Genomic DNA, 17,875 nt, shown 5'->3' on the forward strand with positions numbered 1-17,875 from the left:
CAGGGCTATTATAAATGATGAAGCGATTTCATAAATTACCTGTAGCTCCATTCATTGACATATGGTCACGACACACTACAGATACGTAGAAAAACTCATAAAGTTTTGTTTGGCTGAAGCCTAACTTCAGGTTTCTGCCGCCAGAGCTCTCGAGAGTGCAGTGAGACAAAATGGCGACAGGAGCCGAGAAAGCGTATGTCGTGCTTGAAATGCACTCACATCAGATAGTCATAACAGTGCAACGACACTTCAGGACGAAGTTCAACAAAGACCCACCAACTGCTAACTCCATTCGGCGATGGTATGCGCAGTTTAAAGCTTCTGGATGCCTCTGTAAGGGGAAATCAACGGGTCGGTCTGCAGTGAGCGAAGAAACGGTTGAACGCGTGCGGGCAAGTTTCACGCGTCGACGAATAAAGCAAGCAGGGAGCTAAACGTACCACAGCCGACGGTTTGGAAAATCTTACGGAAAAGGCTAAAGCAGAAGCCTTACCGTTTACAATTGCTACAAGCCCTGACATCCGATGACAAAGTCAAACGCTTTGAATTTTCGGCGAGTGCGAAACTTGTTTTCAATGATGAAGCAACATTTTTTCTTAATGGTGAAGTGAACAGACACAATGTGCGAATCTGGGCGGTAGAGAATCCTCACGCATTCGTGCAGCAAATTCGCAATTCACCAAACGTTAACGAGTTTTGTGCAATCTCACGGTTTAAAGTTTACGGCCCCTTTTTCTTCTGCGAAAAAAACATTACAGGACACGTGTATCTGGACATACTGGAAAATTGGCTCATGCCACAACTGGAGACCGACAGCGCCGACTTCATCTTTCAACAGGATGGTGCTCCACCGCACTTCCATCATGATGTTCGGCATTTCTTAAACAGGAGATTGGAAAACCAATGGATCGGTCGTGGTGGAGATCATGATCAGCAATTCATGTCATGGCCTCCACGCTCTCCCGACTTAACCCCATGCGATTTCTTTCTGTGGGGTTATGTGAAAGATTCAGTGTTTAAACCTCCTCTACCAAGAAACGTGCCAGAACTGCGAGCTCGCATCAACGATGCTTTCGAACTCAGTAATGGGGACATTCTGCGCCGAGTGTGGGAGGAACTTGATTATCGGCTTGAAGTCTGCCGAATCACTAAAGGGGCACATATCGAACATTTGTGAATGCCTAAAATAACTTTTTGAGTTTTTGTACGTGTGTTCAAAGCATTGTGAAAATATCTCAAATAATAAAGTTATTGTAGAGCTGTGAAATCGCTTCAATCATTTGTAATAACCCTGTACGAATGCTTATACAAGTCAGAATCAAACTGGCAATCATAGCCAAAAATATTCCCAGCAAATGTTCGAAGTTACAAAATTGTTCACATGAGTGTACGATCAAGCACGAATATTTATTCTTACAAAATATTCTTCAGATGTTCGAAATATATGATGTACTTCAACCATATCATAGCTCCATAAGCTCACCAAAAATAGAGTCACAACATAATAACGACAAACGGAGCACACGTTCCAATAAAGTCATCAAGGCTGTGAACCATGTCTAAGGGAAAAATTTAAAAACGTTAATTCTAGACAAAGTGATGTTCATTAAGGTGTGAGCTAACGTAAAAAGAAAGTTAACGTGATTTCCTGTTGTAGTTTATGTGCTGATAACACGAGTGTTAGCAGATCATAGTCCTAGTAACTGAGCAATTCGGAGAGGGGGTAATAGTTGTGATACTATAAATGGTATCTGCAGAAGGAATGAAGTATTTTGCAGCAGTACTTTTACTTGTCATTATGCAATAATCCGTTAACATAACTACATATAGGGACTTGACTAAGAAGTTACACATGTTGTCCCATGCTAAGAACATTGCACAACAAGCGTCTCAAAATGTCAGAAGAGAATAAATAGCCGTTCGGGATTTCCCGCAGACAGAGTTCTACTGTGTTACGGATAGTAAGTGCATTACAGTGTGAGGCTAAAATGGCGCTTCAGTTGGAAACTTACTACGAAGTCGAAGTACTCGGATCAGTAAGATTCTTGTAGACAAACCGACTAAATTAAACACAGAATCGTTGCGACATTCCGGCCGTATATGGACCGAACGCGATATCACGTCCAGGCGTAGTGAAATAGTGCCAAAAATTAGACCAAGGAAGCACTTACGTGAATGTTGCTGATGAGGAAGGGCGTGCGATTTCATCTTTTGAGCAAGGTGAAACAACTTTTGGAGGGAAATATATTTTCCAGCAATGAGGGCGCGCACACTGCAGCTCTCGAATGGCTCCGCGAGCAAGGAACGTATTTCTATAGTCGAGGAATTTAACGACTGGTAGAACATTTCGACAGTAAAGACTGCTTTCTAAGTTGAGAGTTAGTGTCATGTATCTGTGTCACTCTGAAGCGTAGTGCATCATTCACTAAAAATTGTTTGGTCTATCACAATAATATGCTTCTCGTTCTATCAGTAATGTAGATTTTTAGGCCATAATTGTGAAAGAATAAATAAGTCGACCGCGTTTCTTTAAGAGAGAGGAACAGTTATTGTTCCAAGCCTATGGTTCTTCACAGTTTAAGTTCTTGCCGAATTTCTCTTAAGAGCCAAGAAATAAATGAAAATGCTTTACCCACTGTGAAACGTGGCGCCAAGTACTCAGAGATATTTCTGTTTACTATTCAGCTGCTATTAACAGTGAAATGAAGTTTATGATATTTACATATTTCTGAATAAACAAGAAAGCGTTAGCACAGAATTACGGAGTCTCATCAACTCTAGGCAGATACCGGTCCTAGGCCAAATATAGTTATCTGATACATCAAAACGCGTCTTGGTGAGCTTATATGCTAATGGACACGTGTAGGATGCGTATCTTATCATGACAGAAAGTCATTTGCATGAAGCGGTCTCATCGGAATCTACATTAATATTTCGCGGTCTTTGCATCGCCCGATAAAATCAGACACCACTCTTATACGAGTCTCCTACCCAGTTGGAAGAGACATTTTCGAATTTGCGTAGCTCTGCACGGTGCTGTTCTCTCCAAAGAGATGGGGACATTGCTCTTTGCGTAACGGTAACAGCTTCAGTACTATAATCTCGAATTTGACAGCTGCCCTGTGAAAAATTGTGATTCCTCTTCGGAAGCATGAAAATTTCGTTATCTGATTCGTCACAAATAATTACTTAGTTATTTCTTTCTGAGGTGACCACTCGAGTTACATCATAGCAGCTTCATCGTAATTCAGACACGCACTGGTGGCAGCGGGTTTGTGTCGTACAGGCCGCATTTCAGAGCCAGGTGGTCACGGGTATTCAAACAACTCGATGTTTGTATTAGACGTATCAGAGGGAGGGACTTCATTTGTCTCACAGATCTGCAATTTCGATTGCTTCGAGGGTGTCCAAGGAGAAATGGTGAATACTCAGGAATATAACAGGAACGATCTTTTGGAACAAAAGAATCCAGTAAACATTAGCTTTAAAATGCATATCTATGAGCACTAATTCATCTTCGATAATGTGAAACAAATCTCTCCAACTGCACGCACTTTGCTTTACATATTTTCATAGCTGGTGTGATGGACGAAAGCAAGATAAAAATGTCCATTGAACACGGGCACTAAAGTGTATACCTTCACAACTATGAGCACTTATTCACATGCTGTACTGTGAAACAATTCTCTTCTACTGAACAAATGCTCAGAGATCTAAAGATGCACATTTTAGAGCTCTTCTTCACTAGAATTTTTCTTCGAATTATCGTTTCCGTCTTATCCCTGAATACTGACAGTTCCTCCAGCGACACCTTTTACACGCTTATAGACATAATGTTTCACAGAGAAAAAAAAGTGTTTTGAAATTGTTGACTTCTGCTGTGGAAGGAAAACTACATTGCGTGGCAAAAGTCTGGATACGCCCCTACAAAAATCGAACACTGGGAAGAATCGTAATGGTGTCTGGTATGGGGTGTCAGTAACTGGGGGTCAACGTATAGGAATTATGGCGACAGCGGCGACCGTCTTGAAATTCGACATCTCCGACCTGGGTCACGTGTTTAAGTGGGAAGGGGGTCATGTGGCACATCATACACATGTGAAATTCGTTTTAAGCTATATTTATTTGTGTTGGAGTTATGACCTATTAAAGTTTAGGACACTTGTCAGAGTGGACATTGCGCTAGACACACAGTCGAAGTCGTTTTTGCCAGTCCTGCTGCAAATGTCGCAGGACCTGTGGGTCAACAGAGGCACACACTTCCTCAATAGGCCGGTAATGATGGTCTACACTGTTAATTTTTACCTCATACACAACTAATTTCAAATTTCGCCACGGATAAAACTCGATACGTATGTTGGCCGTGGTATTGGACCTCTCCTACCTGTCCGGTGGCTTCCAAACTGTTGATCCATAAACTGTATGACTTCAGTAGCATTTTGGGCGGCTTGTCGGAAGACGGTTTGGAAATCATCCTGCAGATTCAGTAGTGTTGCAACCACATAATCACGGAGCGTGTTAAGATACCTCTCCCCATTGAATGTTCCATTAATAATCACCGGAGCGAGAGGTTTGTATCCCAAATCCCATACTAAGCCATCACTTTTTTCACAACCAGCACCTTTACTGAGGGATTTACATGTGACCAGTAACGATGATTTAGTTTGTTTTCTTCTCCTTGGAGATAAAAATTAGCTTCGACAGTGATTAACACCTTTCGTCTGGAGTCTGGATTCCTGTTACACTGATTTAGAGCCCGTTCTACTAACTGCACCAGCCGGTCAGGGTCATCCTTCGAAATATGGCGTTGCAACTGTAAACTGTACGGGTGACTTTGGTGTGTGTGTAACACACGTAGGACCGAACGCTGACTGACACCGGATGTTGCCGATAACCGGTGCGTAGTGCGATGTGGACTTTTCACAAACGATGCCACAATTGCTGTTGCTCTCTACTCGTCGGTAGCTATACTTGGACGTCCACTGCGTGGCTTGTTCACCACGGAACTTGTTGCACGATATTTGTCAAATAACTTGGATACTGTCATAAGTGAAGTAATTTCTCTCAGGATTCCGGGCATTGAAGTCAGCAGCTATCACTCTGCTACATCGTCCACTACTTATTAACACCATTTCGATGCGTTCCTGCTATCTACGTGTCACTGTGGATCAGCTGCAACAATAAATAGAATTGATCACCTCCTTGCAATTCCAGATTTGAACGGGTCATAAGTCCTACACAAATAAAGATACCTTAAAGCAGATTTCAAGCATGTATTCTCGAAAACGAGGCAGTTCAAAATTGTGTACCTCACAACGACCTTCCCATTTGGAATTCGTAATCAAAATCCAGATAAAGTACACTCCTGGAAATGGAAAAAAGAACACATTGACACCGGTGTGTCAGACCCACTATACTTGCTCCGGACACTGCGAGAGGGCTGTACAAGCAATGATCACACACACGTCCCAGCGGACACACCAGGAACCGCGGTGTTGGCCGTCGAATGGCGCTAGCTGCGCAGCATTTGTGCACCGCCGCCGTCAGTGTCAGCCAGTTTGCCGTGGCATACGGAGCTCCATCGCAGTCTTTAACACTGGTAGCATGCCGCGACAGCGTGGACGTGAACCGTATGTGCAGTTGACGGACTTTGAGCTAGGGCGTATAGTGGGCATGCGGGAGGCCGGGTGGACGTACCGCCGAATTGCTCAACACGTGGGGCGTGAGGTCTCCACAGTACATCGATGTTGTCGCCAGTGGTCGGCGGAAGGTGCACGTGCCCGTCGACCTGGGACCGGACCGCAGCGACGCACGGATGCACGCCAAGACCGTAGGATCCTACGCAGTGCCGTAGGGGACCGCACCGCCACTTCCCGGCAAATTAGGTACACTGTTGCTCCTGGGGTATCGGCGAGGACCATTCGCAACCGTCACCATGAAGCTGGGCTACGGTCCCGCACACCGTTAGGCCGTCTTCCGCTCACGCCCCAACATCGTGCAGCCCGCCTCCAGTGGTGTCGCGACAGGCGTGAATGGAGGGACGAATGGAGACGTGTCGTCTTCAGCGATGAGAGTCGCTTCCGCCTTGGTGCCAATGATGGTCGTATGCGTGTTTGGCGCCGTGCAGGTGAGCGCCACAATCAGGACTGCATACGACCGAGGCACACAGGGCCAACACCCGGCATCATGGTGTGGGGAGCGATCTCCTACACTGGCCGTACACCACTGGTGATCGTCGAGGGGACACTGAATAGTGCACGGTACATCCAAACCGTCATCGAACCCATCGTTCTACCATTCCTAGACCGGCAAGGGAACTTGCTGTTCCAACAGGACAATGCACGTCCGCATGTATCCCGTGCCACCCAACGTGCTCTAGAAGGTGTAAGTCAACTACCCTGGCCAGCAAGATCTCCGGATCTGTCCCCCATTGAGCATGTTTGGGACTGGATGAAGCGTCGTCTCACGCGGTCTGCACGTCCAGCACGAACGCTGGTCCAACTGAGGCGCCAGGTGGAAATGGCATGGCAAGCCGTTCCACAGGACTACATCCAGCATCTCTACGATCGTCTCCATGGGAGAATAGCAGCCTGCATTGCTGCGAAAGGTGGATATACACTGTACTAGTGCCGACATTGTGCATGCTCTGTTGCCTGTGTCTATGTGCCTGTGGTTCTGTCAGTGTGATCATGTGATGTATCTGACCCCAGGAATGTGTCAATAAAGTTTCCCCTTCCTGGGACAATGAATTCACGGTGTTCTTATTTCAATTTCCAGGAGTGTATTTCAAGATGGCCGCCGCTGTCGCCGTAGTTCTCGAAAGTTGCGCCCCTGCCAACAGACACCCCACACCAGACGCCATGATGATTCTTCACACCGTTCGACTCTTGTAGGAATGTATCCAGACTTTTGCCTCAACCTGTAAAACGAAAGAAAGAGAGCATGTAGAGTTTACTTTTAAATACACTTTATGGAAAATTAATATTATTTCTACTTGCGTGCAATTGTCGTGTTTCCATCAACAACCACTGTCTTACAGAGTGTTGCAGTCTAATGATACCAATACTGACTATTATACAGAAAATGCTAGACGCTGATGAGTTTGGGTTGCATGAAAATTTTATGATTCATGTTAATCTTATAACTAATTTATTCCTCTTTTGTTTTCAACATTTCAACGTCGTTAACGTAACAAACGCGAAAAAACGGTCATACTACATGGAGGCCGGCCTGGAACAGTCACCAAGTGGAATTACATATATCCAGTTCACAGCTATGTCAGTCAAGTCATGGTATTCATTAATGAAATAATAACTTTTCTTTGTATACTTCCCTTTCAGTGTCAGCCATCACATTATTATTATCTATTCTGCTGATAATTTAAACTTTTACTTAGAGATAATCTTAATATACATTCAAGTCTTTGATTTGATTTTAGTGAGGCTAATAATATCATTTCCACGAATAAGTTTTGAAAATAACAGAATTTTAATAAAATCCAAATACTAACACTAAATAAGAGCAATTTTTAATAATTAATAATAACAGCTGTTTGTACTTAACGGTTTGCTGTGGAGAATCTGAAATTTCACTGACTGATCATAATGACGGCATCATCTCAAGTGAAAATACACAAAATAATGGTTAAATTTGTTTACTACTAAGAACAAGATAATGATACCAATACTGAGTGGTATACAGAAAATACTGGTCTTTTTATTCAATATGTAAGAAGAAAATCACCAAAAAATTTAAAATATGTACTTCTATAGAAACAAAATTATCAATATTTTGCCGGGTGGGGTGGCCGAGCGGTTCTAGGCGCTACAGTCTGGAACCGCGCGACCACTTCGGTCGCAGGTTCGAATCCTGCCTCGGGCTTGGATGTGTGTGATGTCCTTAGGTTAGTTAGGTTTAAGTAGTTCTAAGTTCTAGGGGACTGATGACCTCAGAAGTTGAGTCCCTTAGTGCTCAGAGACATTTGAACCATTTTTTATAAATATTTTTAACTGTATTGTTATATAAATGCAAAAAAGTACTTAGCAGCTACAAATGTGTGGTTTTAGTGCAAATGACGAGCTAGTAATAAGTAAGAGACACCTTTCTAGAGGCTCGTGTTCTACTGCAAAGGAAATGTGACTCGATGTGGATTTAATTAGAGCCTGTATCGACTTTTTCACTTAATAGCAGCTACAGTTGCAGACATCATCTTTGTTTTGCGACCGATTCCTTCCTTTATATCATTTTCAAGTGACAAACTGACCACAAAGGCTGATATCGTCTTAATAGGTAGGTTGCAACAAAAATGCACTGTATAAATTTGTGGAAATTTTCTCCACGCGCACACGAAGAAATTGTTATTTGAACATAGATCTGGAAATGTTTTTTTTCCATGTTACAATTCATTTTCTCCAACGTATTAGTCATGGGAGACACACACGAAAAGAAGGTTCAAATGGCTCTGAGCACTATGGGACTTAACATCTGTGGTCATCAGTCCCCTAGAACTTAGAACTACTTAAACCTAACTAACCTAAGGACATCACACACATCCATGCCCGAGGCAGGATTCGAACCTGCGACCGTAGCAGTCGCGTGGCTCCGGACTGAGCGCCTACAACCGCTAGACCACCGCGGCCGGCACGAAAAGAAGGGACTAGTATGCCACATGCAACTCTTTCTCACAGTAGATGTTCCATATGCCCTCCGTGGGCATTGATAAATGCATCAACTCGACGACGTAGTGAATCTCTGATGCCTCGATGCATTTCTGGAGATTTGTGTATGGTTTCGCAGCCTTCCATAATATTGGCGTGGAGACTCTGAACATCTTGTATTGCGGTTCCATACACAAGAGCTTCCAAATACCCCCCCCCCACACTTCCCAAGAAATAAAAGTACAGTGAGCCAGGCAGTTGGTCGATCTCTACCTACCCATCTGTCACCGAATCTGTTACTCAGAAGCCAACGGATGAAATTATAACAACTTAGTACGTTGAGCCTGGGAGAAAGAGAGACCCTGCAAAACAGCCACAAACTGTACCGGCCCGAACACTGACAGAAAATCTTTGTTGATGACTTGCTTCAACAGTGAGGTTCAAATGGCTCTGAGCACTATGGGACTTAACATCTATGGTCATCAGTCCCCTAGAACTTAGAACTACTTAAACCTAACTAACCTAAGGACATCACACGATACCCAGCCATCACGAGGCAGAGAAAATCCCTGACCCCGCCGGGAATCGAACCCGGGAACCCGGGTCAACAGTGAGGATTGTCGTCTGCCCATACATGACTATTGCAAACATTTAAAATCTTATCTCTTTGAAAGGACGCCTCATGTGTCAACAGCACCAATGCACTAAAATCGGGGTTGACACTTTGTTGAAAAAAACATTCACAGAACAGTACCCATGCAGGAAAATCAGCTGCCTGCATAAATTGTAAATGGTTTGGGTACGCTTCTCCTCGTGTAATATTCGCCAGCCATGTGGTCAACACTTAGTGTTGCAGCTATACTTCTTCTGCTGACACTATGTTCGTCGTGAACTGCATGAAGAATAGCGGTGTCGTCGTCCTTGTAGGCCTCTCCTCGTCGCGAAATGTCCCAAGTTTCCTACGACGACATTCAATATCTTCAAACGTTTTCCTGTCTGGGCACCTTCGTCCTGGAAATATCTCTCGATACAAATGCTGATTGTGTGCGCTATTGCTGTCAGCTAATCCAGTGCATCAAATGGGCATCTACCACCTCAGCATTTGTGTATAGCGCCATTGCACGAGTCAAGTGTGTGATTAACTGTACGTAGTAACCCGTGTGCTTGCAAGTGTCGTACTGATCGCTGGAACAGTGGATATTACCTGTAAAACAGCAATGATGTACGTCGCTTGGCAACAGGGACGTGTAAAACAAAACACTTACGTGCACAACGTAACTATACATGGCCAAGAGTACACGTTCCGCATGGCTATAACGTCCTGGTCTTTTGTTTTTCCCATGATTAATCAGTTGGGGAAAATGAGTTGTAACACGGAAATAAAGCGCTTTCAGACCCATGTTCATATAACATGATTTCTTCGCCTACGTGTCAGGGATGTGTCCTGAAATTTGTGCCGCACATTTTTGTTACAACCTGTATATACACTACTGGCTATTAAAATTGCTAAACCAAGAAGAAATGCAGATGATAAACGGGTATTCATTGGACAAATATATTATACTAGAACTGACATGTGATTACATTTGCACGCCATTTGGGTGCATAGATCCTGAGAAATCAGTACCCACAATAACCACCTCTGGCCGTAATAACGGAGTTGATGCGCCTGGGCATTGAGTCAAGCAGAGCTTGGATGGTGTGTACAGGTACAGCTGCCCATGCAGCTTCAACACGATACCACAGTTCATTAAGAGTAGTCACTGGCGTATTGTGGCGAGCCAGTTGCTCGGCCACCATTGAACAGACGTTTTCAGTTGTTGAGAGATCTGGAGAATGTGCTGGTTAGGGGAGCAGTCGAACATTTTCTGCATCCAGAAAGGCCCGTACAGGACCTGCAACATGCGGTCGTGTATTATACTGCTGAAATGTAGGGTTTCGCAGGGATCGAATGAAGGGTAGAGCCACGGGTCGTAACACATCTGAAATGTAACGTCCACTGTTCAAAGTGCCGTCAATGCGAACAAGAGGTGACCGAGACGTGTAACCAATGGTACCCCATACCAGCACGCCGGGTGATACGCCAGAATGGCGATGACGAAGAGACGCTTCCAGTGTGCGTTCACCGCGATGTCGGCAAACACGGATGCGACCATCATGAGGCTGTAAACAGAACCTGAATTCATCCGAAAAATGACGTTTTGCCATTCGTGCACCCACGTTCGTCGTTGAGTACACCATCACAGGCGCTCCTGTCTGTGATGCAGCGTCAAGGGTAACCGCAGCCATGGTCTCCGAGCTGATAGTCCGTGCTGCTGCAAACGTCGTCGGACTGTTCGTGCAGATGGTTGTTGTCTTGCAAACGTCCCAATGTGTTGACTCATGGATCTAGACGTGGCTGCGCGCTCCGTTACAGCCATGCGGATAAGATGCCTTTCAACTCGACTGCTAGTGATACGAGGCCGTTGGGATCCAGCACGGCGTTCCGTATTACCATCCTGAACCCACCGATTCCATATTCTGCTAACAGTCATTGTATCTCGAGAAACGTGAGGAGCAATGTCGCGATACGATAAACCGGAATCGCGATAGGCTACTATCCGACCTTTATCAAAGTCGGAAACGTGATGGTACGCATTTCTCCTCCTTACACGAGGCATTAAAGCAACATTTCACCAGGCAACTCCGGTCAACTGTTGTTTGTGTATGACAAATGGGTTGGAAACTTTCCTCATGTCAGCACATTATAGGGGTCGCCACCGGCGCGAACCTTGTGTGAATGCTCTGAAAAGTTAATCATTTGCATATCACAGCATCTTTTTCCTGTCGGTTAAATTTCGCGTCTGTAGCACGTCATCTTCGTGGTGTAGCAATTTTAATGGCCAGTAGTGTAATACTACTGAACAGATCATTTTTAAAAGCCACTTTCTCAGACTGTGTTGGTAAAAGTGATTTATTTTCCAGGAGTAAATGCATCGTACTTTGTTAAAGAGATCTATTTCCGGCGGCTGGTGTTTGCGAAGAAGCTAATAATATTTTCATACATTTATGAAAGCCTTCACTTGGGAACATCCATTGTATACTGTGCTGAGGAACACGTTTATCGTCCAATGCTAAAGAAGGAGGAAATTTTTTATTTTACGAGGCGGTGACCGAATTTCTACAAGAAAGGTGAACTGCCTTGTAACTGCCGTGTAAGAGAACTGGAACGCAACATCCAGTCTTGTTAGTTATTCGGAATTCAGATGTAATTCAAACATCTACGTGTGAAACAACATTTGAACAAGAAATTGTGTGATTTCTTTCATTGTCGGTTTAGATCGGAATGGTTAAAATAAGAGAATGGAAGACATCAAGGTTATGAACCACATCCAATACAAGTATATACAGTATTATATAGTTATGCTGACTATCTGTCTTGAAGTGGACTAGTCTCACAGACTAGAACTTAACAGGATAATAAAATGAAGGGTTACACTCAGCACCTTCAAGAACATTATCTACGAGTCTATTAAATCAACTAGTCATCTCTTTACCCTAGTCTTTACGTGAGTACATCTTTGCACAAAATCTAGACAATATTTTTCTGTCACCCGAACTGTATCAAGTACGATTCCGACACACACGAGCGGAAAAAGGAAAATGGGCTGCTGAAAGTATTTTCCCAAAATTCGATATGTCAACATAAGTTCTTCTCCACTCGGCTTGCTTCTAACCCAACTGCGGTTTCAAGTAGGCATCTTTACTCAGTCACTGAGCTCTTGAAATAAGCTCTCTGCAGTAGTGCAACGAGAATCCAACAAAACGTCATCAGCTCCACACACTCATGTTGCAACAATCAGTTTAAGGCGACCTTTGTGCATTGCTCATCTTCTCTTAATACGTTTGCCATAATGTCTTATCCGTCGTCTATAGATTGGGAATGCTATAGTTGACCCCATTTCCGAAAATTCACTTTCGGAATTGGTCACATCCGGGAACAAAATCAATTTTCCTGTTAATTCTAGGGTATAACTGCATCACATTTGACCAACATTGTGGTGCGTACGCCTCACGATCGTCATTCGTCTGAAATTCGCGACGATATCCAAAAAATGGTTCAAATGGCTCTGAGCACTATGGGACTTAACATCTTAGGTCATCAGTCCCCTAGAACTTAGAACTACTTAAACCTAACCAACCGAAGGACATCACACACATCCATGCCCGAGGCAGGATTCGAACCTGCGACCGTATCAGTCGCGCGGCTCCGGACTGAGCGCCTAGAACCGCTAAACCACCGCGGTCGGCTCGCGACGATATCCCTACTGTCTAAAGACGGTGGACTAGGATCATCATATACTTATGGTTCTTTGTGATCATCCCAACGATTCAGGGCGCTGAAGTTCCTTTTGACTACAATTTGCGTTTCGTAGTGCTTCGTTGTGTCTGTTCCTAGCGTCCGAAATATTTTTTTCCCCCCATCTTCTTCTGGTGACGAGAGCATCAACTCTGTTGACTACCCAATATACATTTCAATGCCTTGGTATCTTGTGATACCTAATCTTTCAAGAACAGTTTACGACAATCGCTGTATAAGAATCTCTGTTATTTCCGTGTCTTCGACAGGCGCATACGATAATGCGTGGCCGTTCCAATACCTCTGCAAAAATTCACGAACCGTACTGTCACTACGCTGTTACTACGACAACGTTAAAATTGTGACTTAACTGTCCATTATTGCACGGCTGACCAAAATTTGTGAATGGTCTGAAATGGTCTGAAATTCACTGAAACTCTGGTAACTCTCAGCTACTCATTTGTCCCATGTATATGCACTGTATCACTCACGTAGATACCTATCTTTTACACCTCGGAACGCAGTAGCGAGAATGAATGCATGGGCTTAGATATGAAAGTGAAAGGACGCAACGCCTGGATAGGTTTAAAATCAAGACACTAGCGTGTACCAATACTGGCATCAGCAATCAGATGCGACATCGAGTCCTGCATACGCGACATATTTTTGTTCCATAGTAATTATTTTTTCTTCTAGCATCTTTCCGTGTAATATGGGGTATTATATTGGTTGGTTTATTTAGATGAGGGGACCAAATAAGGAGGTCATCGGTCCCGTTTCTCAGATATGTAAAAATGTAGACAGCTACCACATTAATAAGCGCCTGTTCATTCAGTGAAAAATCGCTTTTGGCTGTCGTGATCTCCTCACTGCGCTCCTTAGTTTTTCCTGCCACCTGATCAGTGCGATTTTTACTGCACAGTGATCTTTGTCTCGTTTGGAGTTTAATGCATTCACTTCTGACTTAAGCGTGTATTGTTCTTTCACAACTTCATTACGTGATTCAGTTGGTTTTCTTATGAACGACTCAATGAGTTCCTTCAGCGACTTTTCTAATGTTTCTCGAAATTCTTGTACATTCTTTTTGATATGATGCGCCGTAAGATTTAATTCGCGTTTGAGTTACTGTTTCTTATTTTCTCCTTTCCAGTTTAAGGTCGTCAGACTGCTGTTTAATTCCGGTAATTTGCTACTTAAGATTACTATTCATTGTCTTGATGCATAATCAAACAATTGAGTTAGTCCAACCGTTACTGGTCTTGTATAACCAATGGCATTGACTCTGATCTGAGAAGAGCACCATCTACATTTTAAGAAAACCATGCAGTTTTCTTGGTCAAAGACGTCAGGAACTGAAAGTACATTAGTACGTGTCCAACAATCGGGCCTCTTCATAGCCCTCCATATGGAGAAAATGCACTTAATGCGTTGTTGTGTATGTAGTTTTTCGCCTACGGCTGTTGTAGTTTTAAAATTTTTAGACAGTTATTCACATCCTAAAAACATTATATAGTTGTGGAAAAGTTGGTAGTGGTAGCCAACGGTCTTAATACCAAATGTTGTAGTGAACACCATGCGAGAGAACGAGGAATCATAGCAGACACAAACTAGCAAGCATCTATAAACATCTCACAATTCGCCAGTGAAAAATCAACTCATAAAATTGAAAGCACTAGATCCACTAGTAACACAAAGGCAACAGATTTTCCAATCCACAGAAATGCTGAATAAACAAACAGAGACTGAATATAACCTATTACTTTTTATATTCAGCATTGTCAATCTCTGAATCCAACATACTCACAAGAGTGAGTGAACGTAATTTCCTTCTCTCTATAAGAAACGTGAATACACTTTCCTCTCCGTTAGATCCACCCTTCCCTCTGTTATGAATTTTCAGCCACCATATTTCACCACCATCACCCCATACTACAGTCACAGTCGTTTTTTCACAGTTTCTTTACGACAGCAGTTGTGATTAATTAAAATTACTTGATCACATATCCAAACGTATAAATTGCATACTTATCGGTGGAAGAAACGAAATGTGTTGACACCGCACGTATTGCGCAAAGCTAAAATTTGTCAGTAAAGTGTCTCTCGGAAGAAGTATCAGCTCCTTAGGCTTCATCTGCTGGGACTCATGCTACTGTTAGATTGGTGAATGATGATAGATTAGTGAATGATGTTTACATTACTGATCATTAAAATTGCAGCGGTATGAAGACGGCGTGCAAAAAACCCCAAACTAATATAACGTGTACTACATGCTTCAATTGTGAAATGAGGATCATTTCAGCGCAGTCGTACAAAGTGTGTTAGAGTAATGTCAACTTCATTCTGTATGTAATGTAAGATTACGCAAAGAGCTTCTCCCTCAGAAAGAGGAGAAAGGTGAGGTACCGAGATTATGATTCGTCGTTTCTCGATATGCTGGTAGCATTGGTCGGGACGTTCACGAAGGCCATACTCAATACAATGAAGGATATCAATGGCCCCATGCGACTAGCGGCTGAGAGGACAGACGTATTGAGTGCTTTGCTGTCCAGGATCGAGAAGTTACTCTATTTACCTTGATCAGAAGAAGGGTATGTTTTTGCAGCAACAGAGGTGGCCATATGGACGCTGCAATTACGTCTGAGGCACCAAGGACGGTCAACAGAATCATCAGCTTCCCCAGTGAAAAAACTTGACACACGAGTGGCACCTCGTCGTCTTCTCAGGCGAATGCCCACTCTGGGTACAGCATCACACGTTGAAGAGCTGATGCTTCATGAAGTCCGAACTTCACATGACTGCATTTGGCATCGTCATGCAGGCTCATCATCTGGCGAGATGTGGGGTTGCCATCAGCTACGCAACACGATCACCACGGCCAGTGGCTGTGCCCAACTTTGAGACATCTTAGAACAAGACAATGCAAGACCACATGTAGCCCATGATGTCCAGGCGTACATCGAAAAGTGGGTGATCAGCTGTTATTCTGGCCAATGGGTTCTCCAAATCTCTCACACAATGAATACATGTAGTCACAGGCTGCCAAAAGTCTGGAACATCATCACTTTCCCGTGTCCGCCCTCGGTAGCTGAATGGTCAGCGTGACGGATTGTCAATCCTCTGGGCCCGGGTTCGATTCCTGGCTGGGTCCGGCAAGTTTCTCCGCTCAGGGACTAGGTGTTGTGCTGTCCTTATCATCATCCTATCATCCTCATCGACCGCAGGTCGCCAAAGTGGCGTCAAATGGAAAGACCGGCACCCGGCGAATGGTGTGCCCGACAATTGATGAATTTGGCACAGAGTTGAAGCAGGATGGAACGACGCACCTCTGTCTGTCGTCTAAGCTCAGTTAGAATCGATGTTCAGCTATCACTATACTTTCTTTCGGAATCACTTTTCCTGAATTGAGAATGGAATGAAAGAGCCAGTTGTGCTGCTATGAGTTAGTGGAGAAATGTCTTTGCCTCACTCCATTGTGGAGTGAGTGTCGTCTATGCGGGTCAGGGATGGATTAGTAGTGGAATTGTCAGCGGAGAATTGCTTCTTGACGGTCAGTGGGGACAGACGCCAGCTTGTGGTGATAGTGGAGCCGTAAGTTGTATCTGTAGCGTGGACAGCACAGTGAAGATTTGAAAGCTTGTCCCATGCAGAGTCTCTTAAGGATTCTGATGGTTACTGCAAGCTGCATCAAAGTCCTCGATGCGCCGTGTGGAGGTACCTTCCAGGAATCTCGGAGCAGTGGGGGCATGGAAGGTCGTTGCCGAAATGACATATAAGCAACCGCTGTGGGGCCGCTGGCCAGCGACCACACATGTAACATACGAGGAAAGATGTGTGGGGCAGATTAAATTGCTTAATTTGTTTAATAATTTTTATCGGTTAATGTTTTCTGTGATACGTTAATGAACTGTTCAGTTTTGAAAATAGGGTCGTATTGCGCGCAATCTTAGCTGTGACGGGAAGTGTTACCTGTTAGCTGATGAAAGACTAACTGGTTGAATTATTTGTGCTTGGGCGGATAAGGAGATGTTCAATGTAAAAGAAAAAAACAGATTTTAAGGTTGTCGATATCGCTGAAACAGGAAGGGCAAATGTACCTTTTGCCCGCATCTCGTGGTCGTGCGGTAGCGTTCTCGCTTCCCACGCCCGGGTTCCCGGGTTCGATTCCCGGCGGGGTCTGGGATTTTCTCTGCCTCGTGATGGCTGGGTGTTGTGTGCTGTGCTTAGGTTAGTTAGGTTTAAGTAGTTCTAAGTTCTAGGGGACTAATGACCACAGCAGTTGACTCCCATAGTGCTCAGAGCCCTTTGAACCACATGTACCTTTTCTTAAAACTAGAAGCATAATTTGATTTCAGCGTACAGTTTTAAATGAAGTTATTAAACAGATTTCTCCTGTTGGTAAGAATTCTTTCAAAATGAGGTGCCAAAAAAACTGGTATAGGTATGCGTATTCATGTACAGCGATATGTAAACAGGCAGAATACGGCACTGCGGCCGGCAACGCTCTGGCGCAGTTGTTAGATCGGTTACTACCGCTACAATGGCAGGTTATCAAGATGTAAATGAATTTGAACGTGGTGTTGTAGTCGGTGTAGGAGCGATAGGGCACAACATCTTCGAGGTAGCGATGAAGTGGGAATTTTCCCGTACGACCATTTCACGAGTGTACCGTAAATATGAGGAATCCGGTAACGCCAAATCTACGACATCGCTGCGGCCGGAAAAAGATCCTGCAAGAACGGGACCAACGACAACTGAACAGAATCGTTCAATGTGACGGAAGTGCAACCCTTCCGCATATTGCTGCAGATTTCAATGCTGGGCCATCAACGAGTGTCAACATGCGAACCATTCAACGAAACATCATCGCTATGGCCTTTCG

This window comes from Schistocerca cancellata, chromosome 6, assembly GCF_023864275.1.
Source record: "Schistocerca cancellata isolate TAMUIC-IGC-003103 chromosome 6, iqSchCanc2.1, whole genome shotgun sequence".
Classification (NCBI taxonomy): Eukaryota; Metazoa; Arthropoda; class Insecta; order Orthoptera; family Acrididae; genus Schistocerca; species Schistocerca cancellata.